The sequence below is a fragment of the Balaenoptera borealis genome (assembly GCF_965194805.1).
Source record: "Balaenoptera borealis genome assembly, contig: HAP1_SCAFFOLD_80, whole genome shotgun sequence".
Classification (NCBI taxonomy): Eukaryota; Metazoa; Chordata; class Mammalia; order Artiodactyla; family Balaenopteridae; genus Balaenoptera; species Balaenoptera borealis.
In genome coordinates this window covers 1,069,505-1,081,285 of record NW_028123983.1, presented here as the reverse complement: position 1 = coordinate 1,081,285, position 11,781 = coordinate 1,069,505, and positions in this window count along the sequence as shown.

Genomic DNA, 11,781 nt, shown 5'->3' with positions numbered 1-11,781 from the left:
TCAAGTAATACTGCGTGGTACCCATCGCATGGGTCCCAAATCTCCAGGTTCAAGGGCATCTTCCTACTTCGAAAACATGCATGAGAAACCCAGAAGATGGTACACCGTGTGATGGGGAAAGGTTTCTAAAACGCACCTCATTTCTCATCTCCTTGTGCCCTGGTTCGCCATTCCAGCCGCTTTACTAGCAATCTCCCTCCTTGAAGCATCAGCACCTTTAACCTCCTGTTCCGGACAGGTTGCAATTTTTCCTGAGGATGAACGGGAAGACGGGGAACCAATGAGAGACTGGCTCTTGGTGTTGGGAAAGGCACAGGTCACTCTATTTTCCCATCAGGAAGAAGAATAAACCACAGGCTCATCCCGCCCCCCGGAACCAGAACAGGGCCTGAAGCCATCCTGAGCTTTTGCGGCCAGCTCCCAAAAACACGAGTTGTAAAATGGAGGCTCAGGGCACTGCAATTCACAAACCTGCAGAGTTATAAATGATAACTCTCGTCCACAAATATATTGAGGGAAGGCAACGAAGAGGATTTGAAATCAAGGCAGAATTGCAGGAAACAGATTTCAGGAGGTAGATTCGAATCGCCTTTAAAGCACATGAAAAGCGGCAAAACGTTGACAATGATGCCCATGGCCAAAAAGGGCGTATGCGTTTTATCCTGAATATATTCAGGAAAAAACGCATACGCCCTTTTTGGCCAACCAAGCAACCTGGAAACGCAAATCAGCGCTACAAAGAAGTCTCGCTTCCCATCGGTCAAAAGGGCCATGCTGAAAAAAGTGTCAAAACCAGAAATGCAGGACAGGCCATGGAGAAATGGGAGCCTTGCTACACTGATGGGCGGGATGGAAATTGCCAACAGCCACTCTGGAGAAGTGTACGGTGAGTCCTGAAACAACTAAAAAACACAGCTTAGAGAGCATAGGGCACTTCCACTCATGGGGCTATAAATTGGGAAAATGAAAAATCAGCAAGACACAAGCACCCCAAAGTTTAGGGCTGCTCTGTTGACAAGGACCTCCACTTCATTCCACCTTAAATATCCCAGGAAAGAGAAAAATGGATAAAGAAGTTGTGGTCCTTATGTACAATGGAATATCACTCAGCCATGAAATCAATGTCATAAGGCTAGTAGCAGCATGATGAGTGGATTAAGGTATGACGATTCTAAGTGAAATAAGTCACACAGAAAAGGACACTTCTCATAAGGTATCACTGATAGAGGGAATGTAAAAACCGTTACACTTGAACTGAATTACAAAACAGAACAGAGTCACACATGCAGAAAACACACTATGGCGTCTTATCGGGAAAAGTGAGGTGGGGTGATAGATAAAACATGGGTTTCAAATTAGCTCAGATACCGTTCCATAAACCCAATATGTAATAGACAAGACCTACTCCTTGCTCAGAGAACTGGACTCAACACGCCCTATTCACCACACAAGAATATATCTGACTATTAATAATCTTAAAACCTATGTATTGATATCTCTCTGTTAGTGTGTCAAGTGGTTGTAAAGCGGCATAAACATAGCAGTGAAAAGCAGCTAAACCCCATTATAAAAATAAATTACTTTGAAAAACCCATGAAACAAAGACAGTGAAAGAGAGAGAAATTCTTACACAATGCGTTCCGGGGCTGTGATGCAACCTGGATTGACGATATCTAGACCCACAGCTGGATGAGACATAAGGGTGGACACTCTTGGGGCTGAGAGGTTTGGTGAGGTTGGGTGAGCAAACGCAGACCCTTTCAAGTAATACTGCGTGGTACCCATCGCATGGGTCCCAAATCTCCAGGTTCAAGGGCATCTTCCTACATCGAAAACATGCATGAGAAACCCAGAAGATGGTACACCGTGTGATGGGGAAAGGTTTCTAAAACGCACCTCATTTCTCATCTCCTTGTGCCCGGGTTCACCATTCCAGCCGCTTTACTAGCAATCTCCCTCCTTGGAGCATCAGCACCTTTAACCTCCTGTTCCGTACAGGTTGCAATTTTTCCTGAGGAAGAACGGGAATACGGGGAACCAATGAGAGACTGGCTCTTGGTTTTGGGAAAGGCACAGGTCACTCTATTTTCCCATCAGGAAGAAGAATAAACCACAGGCTCATCCCGCCTCCTGGAACCAGAACAGGGCCTGAAGCCATCCTGCGCTTTTGCGGCCAGCTCCCAAAAACACGAGTTGTAAAATGGAGGCTCAGGGCACTGCAATTCACAAACCTGCAGAGTTATAAATGATAACTCTCGTCCACAAATATATTGAGGGAAGGCAACGAAGAGGATTTGAAATCAAGGCAGAATTGCAGGAAACAGATTTCAGGAGGTAGATTCGAATCGCCTTTAAAGCATATGAAAAGCGGCAAAACGTTGACAATGATGCCCTTGGCCAAAAAGTGCGTATGCGTTTTTTCCTGAATATATTCAGGAAAAAACGCATACGCCCTTTTTGGCCAACCAAGCAACCTGGAAAGGCAAATCAGCGCTACAAAGAAGTCTCGCTTCCCATCGGTCAAAAGGGCCATGCTAAAAAAAGTGTCAAAACCAGAAATGCAGGACAGGCCATGGAGAAATGGGAGCCTTGCTACACTGATGGGTGGGATGTAAATTGCCAACAGCCACTCTGGAGAAGTGTACGGTGAGTCCTGAAACAACTAAAAAACACAGCTTAGAGAGCATAGGGCACTTCCACTCATGGGGGTATAAATTAGGAAAATGAAAAATCAGCAAGACACAAGCACCCCAAAGTTTAGGGCTGCTCTGTTGACAAGGACCTCCACTTCATTCCACCTTAAATATCCCAGGAAAGAGAAAAATGGGTAAAGAAGTTGTGGTCCTTATGTACAATGGAATATCACTCAGCCATGAAATCAATGTCATAAGGCTAGTAGCAGCATGATGAGTGCATTAAGGTATGACGATTCTAAGTGAAATAAGTCACACAGAAAAGGACACTTCTCATAAGGTATCACTGATAGAGGGAATGTAAAAACCGTTACACTTGAACTGAATTACAAAACAGAACAGAGTCACACATGCAGAAAACACACTATGGCGTCTTATCGGGAAAAGTGAGGTGGGGTGATAGATAAAACAAGGGTTTCAAATTAGCTCAGATACCGTTCCATAAAACCAATATGTAATAGACAAGACCTACTCCTTGCTCAGAGAACTGGACTCAACACGCCCTATTCACCGCACAAGAATATGTCTGACTACTAATAATCTTAAAACCTATGTATTGATATCTCTCTGTTAGTGTGTCAAGTGGGTGTAGAGCGGCATAAACAGAGCAGTGAAAAGCAGCTAAACCCCATTATAAAAATAAATTACTTTGAAAAACCCATGAAACAAAGACAGTGAAAGAGAGAGAAATTCTTACACAATGCGTTCAGGGGCTGTGATGCAACCTGGATTGACTATATCTAGACCCACAGCTGGATGAGACATACGGGTGGACACTCTTGGGGCTGAGAGGTTTAGTGAGGTTGGGTGAGCAAACGCAGACCATTTAAAGTAATACTGCGTGGTACCCATCGCATGGGTCCCAAATCTCCAGGTTCAAGGGCATCTTCCTACATCGAAAACATGCATGAGAAACCCAGAAGATGGTACACCGTGTGATGGGGAAAGGTTTCTAAAACGCACCTCATTTCTCATCTCCTTGTGCCCGGGTTCGCCATTCCAGCCGCTTTACTAGCAATCTCCCTACTTGGAGCATCAGCACCTTTAACCTCCTGTTCCGTACAGGTTGCAATTTGTCCTGAGGATGAACGGGAAGACGGGGAACCGATGAGAGACTAGCTCTTGGTGTTGGGACAGGCACAGGTCACTCTATTTTCCCATCAGGAAGAAGAATTAACCACAGGCTCAGCCTGCCCCCCGGAACCAGAACAGGGCCTGAAGCCATCCTGCGCTTTTGCGGCCAGCTCCCAAAAACGCGAGTTGTAAAATCCAGCTTCAGGGCACTGCAATTCACAAACCTGCAGAGTTATAAATGATAACTCTCGTCCACAAATATATTGAGGGAAGGCAAAGAAGAGGATTTGAAATCAAGGCAGAATTGCAGGAAACAGATTTCAGGAGGTACATTCGAATCGCCTTTAAAGCACATGAAAAGCGGCAAAACGTTGACAATGATGCCCTTGGCCAAAAAGGGCGTATGCGATTTTTCCTGAATATATTCAGGAAAAAACGCATACGCTCTTTTTGGCCAACCAAGCAACCTGGAAAGGCAAATCAGCGCTACAAAGAAGTCTCGTTTCCCATCGGTCAAAAGGGCCATGCTGAAAAAATTGTCAAAACCAGAAATGCAGGACAGGCCATGGAGAAATGGGCACCTTGCTACACTGATGGGCGGGATGTAAACTGCCAAAAGCCACTCTGGAGAAGTGTACGGTGAGTCTTGAAACATCTAAAAAACACAGCTTAGAGAGCATAGGGCACTTCCACTCATGGGGGTATAAATTGGGAAAATGAAAAATCGGCAAGACACAAGCACCCCAAAGTTTAGGGCTGCTCTGTTGACAAGGACCTCCACTTCATTCCACCTTAAATATCCCAGGAAAGAGAAAAATGGATAAAGAAGTTGTGGTCCTTATGTACAATGGAATATCACTCAGCCATGAAATCAATGTCATAAGGCTAGTAGCAGCATGATGAGGGGATTTAGGTACGACGATTCTAAGTGAAATAAGTCACACAGAAAAGGACACTTCTCATAAGGTATCACTTATAGAGGGAATGTAAAAACCGTTACACTTGAACTGAATTACAAAACAGAACACAGTCACACATGCAGAAAACACACTATGGCTGCTTAACGGGAAAGGTGATGTGGGGTGATACATAAAACAAAGGTTTCAAATTAGCTCAGATACTGTTCCATAAAACCAATATGTAATAGACAAGACCTACTCCTTGCTCAGAGAACTGGACTCAACACGCCCTATTCACCGCACAAGAATATATCTGACTAGTAATAATCTTAAAACCTATGTATTGATATCTCTCTGTTAGTGTGTCAAGTGGGTGTAAAGCGGCATAAACACAGCAGTGAAAAGCAGCTAAACCCCATTATAAAAATAAATTACTTTGAAACACCCATGAAACAAAGACAGTGAAAGAGAGAGAAATTCTTACACAATGCGTTCAGGGGCTGTGATGCAACCTGGATTGACCATATCTAGACCCACAGCTGGATGAGACATGAGGGTGGACACTCTTGGGGCTGAGAGGTTTGGTGAGGTTGGGTGAGCAAACGCAGACCCTTTCAAGTAATACTGCGTGGTACCCATCGCATGGGTCCCAAATCTCCAGGTTCAAGGGCATCTTCCTACATCGAAAACATGCATGAGAAACCCAGAAGATGGTACACCGTGTGATGGGGAAAGGTTTCTAAAACGCACCTCATTTCTCATCTCCTTGTGCCCGGGTTCGCCATTCCAGCCGCTTTACTAGCAATCTCCCTCCTTGGAGCATCAGCACCTTTAACCTCCTGTTCCGTACAGGTTGCAATTTTTCCTGAGGAAGAACGGGAATACGGGGAACCAATGTGAGACTGGCTCTTGGTGTTGGGAAAGGCACAGGTCACTCTATTTTCCCATCAGGAAGAAGAATAAACCACAGGCTCCTCCCGCCTCCCGGAACCAGAACAGGGCCTGAAGCCATCCTGCGCTTTTGCGGCCAGCTCCCAAAAACACGAGTTCTAAAATGGAGGCTCAGGGCACTGCAATTCACAAACATGCAGAATTATAAATGATAACTCTCGTCCACAAATATATTGAGGGAAGGCAACGAAGAGGATTTGAAATCAAGGCAGAATTGCAGGAAACAGATTTCAGGAGGTAGATTCGAATCGCCTTTAAAGCACATGAAAAGCGGCAAAACGTTGACAATGATGCCCTTGGCCAAAAAGGGCGTATGCGTTTTTTCCTGAATATATTCAGGAAAAAACGCATACGCCCTTTTTGGCCAACCAAGCAACCTGGAAAGGCAAATCAGCGCTACAAAGAAGTCTCGCTTCCCATCGGTCAAAAGGGCCATGCTGAAAAAAGTGTCAAAACCAGAAATGCAGGACAGGCCATGGAGAAATGGGAGCCTTGCTACACTGATGGGCGGGATGGAAATTGCCAACAGCCACTCTGGAGAAGTGTACGGTGAGTCCTGAAACAACTAAAAAACACAGCTTAGAGAGCATAGGGCACTTCCACTCATGGGGGTATAAATTGGGAAAATGAAAAATCAGCAAGACACAAGCACCCCAAAGTTTAGGGCTGCTCTCTTGACAAGGACCTCCACTTCATTCCACCTTAAATATCCCAGGAAAGAGAAAAATGGGTAAAGAAGTTGTGGTCCTTATGTACAATGGAATATCACTCAGCCATGAAATCAATATCATAAGGCTAGTAGCAGCATGATGAGTGCATTAAGGTATGACGATTCTAAGTGAAATAAGTCACACAGAAAAGGACACTTCTCATAAGGTATCACTGATAGAGGGAATGTAAAAACCGTTACACTTGAACTGAATTACAAAACAGAACAGAGTCACACATGCAGAAAACACACTATGGCGTCTTATCGGGAAAAGTGAGGTGGGGTGATAGATAAAACAAGGGTTTCAAATTAGCTCAGATACCGTTCCATAAAACCAATATGTAATAGACAAGACCTACTCCTTGCTCAGAGAACTGGACTCAACACGCCCTATTCACCGCACAAGAATATATCTGACTACTAATAATCTTAAAACCTATGTATTGATATCTCTCTGTTAGTGTGTCAAGTGGGTGTAGAGCGGCATAAACAGAGCAGTGAAAAGCAGCTAAACCCCATTATAAAAATAAATTACTTTGAAAAACCCATGAAAGAAAGACAGTGAAAGAGAGAGAAATTCTTACACAATGCGTTCAGGGGCTGTGATGCAACCTGGATTGACTATATCTAGACCCACAGCTGGATGAGACATACGGGTGGACACTCTTGGGGCTGAGAGGTTTAGTGAGGTTGGGTGAGCAAACGCAGACCCTTTAAAGTAATACTGCGTGGTACCCATCCCATGGGTCCCAAATCTCCAGGTTCAAGGGCATCTTCCTACATCGAAAACATGCATGAGAAACCCAGAAGATGGTACACCGTGTGATGGGGAAAGGTTTCTAAAACGCACCTCATTTCTCATCTCCTTGTGCCCGGGTTCGCCATTCCAGCCGCTTTACTAGCAAGCTCCCTACTTGGAGCATCAGCACCTTTAACCTCCTGTTCCGTACAGGTTGCAATTTGTCCTGAGGATGAACGGGAAGACGGGGAACCGATGAGAGACAAGCTCTTGGTTTTGGGACAGGCACAGGTCACTCTATTTTCCCATCAGGAAGAAGAATTAACCACAGGCTCAGCCTGCCCCCCGGAACCAGAACAGGGCCTGAAGCCATCCTGCGCTTTTGCGGCCAGCTCCCAAAAACGCGAGTTGTAAAATCCAGCTTCAGGGCACTGCAATTCACAAACCTGCAGAGTTATAAATGATAACTCTCGTCCACAAATATATTGAGGGAAGGCAACGAAGAGGATTTGAAATCAAGGCAGAATTGCAGGAAACAGATTTCAGGAGGTACATTCGAATCGCCTTTAAAGCACATGAAAAGCGGCAAAACGTTGACAATGATGCCCTTGGCCAAAAAGGGCGTATGCGATTTTTCCTGAATATATTCAGGAAAAAACGCATACGCCCTTTTTGGCCAACCAAGCAACCTGGAAAGGCAAATCAGCGCTACAAAGAAGTCTCGTTTCCCATCGGTCAAAAGGGCCATGCTGAAAAAAGTGTCAAAACCAGAAATGCAGGACAGGCCATGGAGAAATGGGCGCCTTGCTACACTGATGGGCGGGATGTAAATTGCCAAAAGCCACTCTGGAGAAGTGTACGGTGAGTCTTGAAACATCTAAAAAACACAGCTTAGAGAGCATAGGGCACTTCCACTCATGGGGGTATAAATTGGGAAAATGAAAAATCGGCAAGACACAAGCACCCCAAAGTTTAGGGCTGCTCTGTTGACAAGGACCTCCACTTCATTCCACCTTAAATATCCCAGGAAAGAGAAAAATGGATAAAGAAGTTGTGGTCCTTATGTACAATGGAATATCACTCAGCCATGAAATCAATGTCGTAAGGCTAGTAGCAGCATGATGAGTGGATTTAGGTACGACGATTCTAAGTGAAATAAGTCACACAGAAAAGGACACTTCTCATAAGGTATCACTTATAGAGGGAATGTAAAAACCGTTACACTTGAACTGAATTACAAAACAGAACACAGTCACACATGCAGAAAACACACTATGGCTGCTTAACGGGAAAGGTGAGGTGGGGTGTTACATAAAACAAGGGTTTCAAATTAGCTCAGATACCGTTCCATAAACCCAATATGTAATAGACAAGACCTACTCCTTGCTCAGAGAACTGGACTCAACACGCCCTATTCACCGCACAAGAATATATCTGACTAGTAATAATCTTAAAACCTATGTATTGATATCTCTCTGTTAGTGTGTCAAGTGGGTGTAAAGCGGCATAAACACAGCAGTGAAAAGCAGCTAAACCCCATTATAAAAATAAATTACTTTGGAAAACCCATGAAAGAAAGACAGTGAAAGAGAGAGAAATTCTTACACAATGCGTTCAGGGGCTGTGATGCAACCTGGATTGACCATATCTAGACCCACAGCTGGATGAGACATAAGGGTGGACACTCTTGGGGCTGAGAGGTTTGGTGAGGTTGGGTGAGCAAACGCAGACCCTTTCAAGTAATACTGCGTGGTACCCATCGCATGGGTCCCAAATCTCCAGGTTCAAGGGCATCTTCCTACATCGAAAACATGCATGAGAAACCCAGAAGATGGTACACCGTGTGATGGGGAAAGGTTTCTAAAACGCACCTCATTTCTCATCTCCTTGTGCCCGGGTTCGCCATTCCAGCCGCTTTACTAGCAATCTCCCTACTTGGAGCATCAGCACCTTTAACCTCCTGTTCCGTACAGGTTGCAATTTGTCCTGAGGATGAACGGGAAGACGGGGAACCATTGAGAGACTGGCTCTTGGTGTTGGGAAAGGCACAGGTCACTCTATTTTCCCATCAGGAAGAAGAATTAACCACAGGCTCCTCCCGCCCCCCGGAACCAGAACAGGGCCGAAGCCATCCTGCGCTTTTGCGGCCAGCTCCCAAAACCACGAGTTGTAAAATGGAGGCTCAGGGCACTGCAATTCACAAACCTGCAGAGTTATAAATGATAACTCTCGTCCACAAATATATTGAGGGAAGGCAACGAAGAGGATTTGAAATCAAGGCAGAATTGCAGGAAACAGATTTCAGGAGGTAGATTCGAATCGCCTTTAAAGCACATGAAAAGCGGCAAAACGTTGACAATGATGCCCTTGGCCAAAAAGGGCGTATGCGTTTTTTCCTGAATATATTCAGGAAAAAACGCATACGCCCTTTTTGGCCAACCAAGCAACCTGGAAAGGCAAATCAGCGCTACAAAGAAGTCTCGCTTCCCATCGGTCAAAAGGGCCATGCTGAAAAAAGTGTCAAAACCAGAAATGCAGGACAGGCCATGGAGAAATGGGAGCCTTGCTACACTGATGGGCGGGATGGAAATTGCCAACAGCCACTCTGGAGAAGTGTACGGTGAGTCCTGAAACAACTAAAAAACACAGCTTAGAGAGCATAGGGCACTTCCACTCATGGGGGTATAAATTGGGAAAATGAAAAATGAGCAAGACACAAGCACCCCAAAGTTTAGGGCTGCTCTGTTGACAAGGACCTCCACTTCATCCCACCTTAAATATCCCAGGAAAGAGAAAAATGGGTAAAGAAGTTGTGGTCCTTATGTACAATGGAATATCACTCAGCCATGAAATCAATGTCATAAGGCTAGTAGCAGCATGATGAGTGCATTAAGGTATGACGATTCTAAGTGAAATAAGTCACACAGAAAAGGACACTTCTCATAAGGTATCACTGATAGAGGGAATGTAAAAACCGTTACACTTGAACTGAATTACAAAACAGAACAGAGTCACACATGCAGAAAACACACTATGGTGTCTTATCGGGAAAAGTGAGGTGGGGTGATAGATAAAACAAGGGTTTCAAATTAGCTCAGATACCGTTCCATAAAACCAATATGTAATAGACAAGACCTACTCCTTGCTCAGAGAACTGGACTCAACACGCCCTATTCACCGCACAAGAATATATCTGACTACTAATAATCTTAAAACCTATGTATTGATATCTCTCTGTTAGTGTGTCAAGTGGGTGTAGAGCGGCATAAACAGAGCAGTGAAAAGCAACTAAACCCCATTATAAAAATAAATTACTTTGAAAAACCCATGAAAGAAAGACAGTGAAAGAGAGAGAAATTCTTACACAATGCGTTCAGGGGCTGTGATGCAACCTGGATTGACTATATCTAGACCCACAGCTGGATGAGACATACGGGTGGACACTCTTGGGGCTGAGAGGTTTAGTGAGGTTGGGTGAGCAAACGCAGACCCTTTAAAGTAATACTGCGTGGTACCCATCCCATGGGTCCCAAATCTCCAGGTTCAAGGGCATCTTCCTACATCGAAAACATGCATGAGAAACCCAGAAGATGGTACACCGTGTGATGGGGAAAGGTTTCTAAAACGCACCTCATTTCTCATCTCCTTGTGCCCGGGTTCGCCATTCCAGCCGCTTTACTAGCAAGCTCCCTACTTGGAGCATCAGCACCTTTAACCTCCTGTTCCGTACAGGTTGCAATTTGTCCTGAGGATGAACGGGAAGACGGGGAACCGATGAGAGACAAGCTCTTGGTTTTGGGACAGGCACAGGTCACTCTATTTTCCCATCAGGAAGAAGAATTAACCACAGGCTCAGCCTGCCCCCCGGAACCAGAACAGGGCCTGAAGCCATCCTGCGCTTTTGCGGCCAGCTCCCAAAAACGCGAGTTGTAAAATCCAGCTTCAGGGCACTGCAATTCACAAACCTGCAGAGTTATAAATGATAACTCTCGTCCACAAATATATTGAGGGAAGGCAACGAAGAGGATTTGAAATCAAGGCAGAATTGCAGGAAACAGATTTCAGGAGGTACATTCGAATCGCCTTTAAAGCACATGAAAAGCGGCAAAACGTTGACAATGATGCCCTTGGCCAAAAAGGGCGTATGCGATTTTTCCTGAATATATTCAGGAAAAAACGCATACGCCCTTTTTGGCCAACCAAGCAACCTGGAAAGGCAAATCAGCGCTACAAAGAAGTCTCGTTTCCCATCGGTCAAAAGGGCCATGCTGAAAAAAGTGTCAAAACCAGAAATGCAGGACAGGCCATGGAGAAATGGGCGCCTTGCTACACTGATGGGCGGGATGTAAATTGCCAAAAGCCACTCTGGAGAAGTGTACGGTGAGTCTTGAAACATCTAAAAAACACAGCTTAGAGAGCATAGGGCACTTCCACTCATGGGGGTATAAATTGGGAAAATGAAAAATCGGCAAGACACAAGCACCCCAAAGTTTAGGGCTGCTCTGTTGACAAGGACCTCCACTTCATTCCACCTTAAATATCCCAGGAAAGAGAAAAATGGATAAAGAAGTTGTGGTCCTTATGTACAATGGAATATCACTCAGCCATGAAATCAATGTCGTAAGGCTAGTAGCAGCATGATGAGTGGATTTAGGTACGACGATTCTAAGTGAAATAAGTCACACAGAAAAGGACACTTCTCATAAGGTATCACTT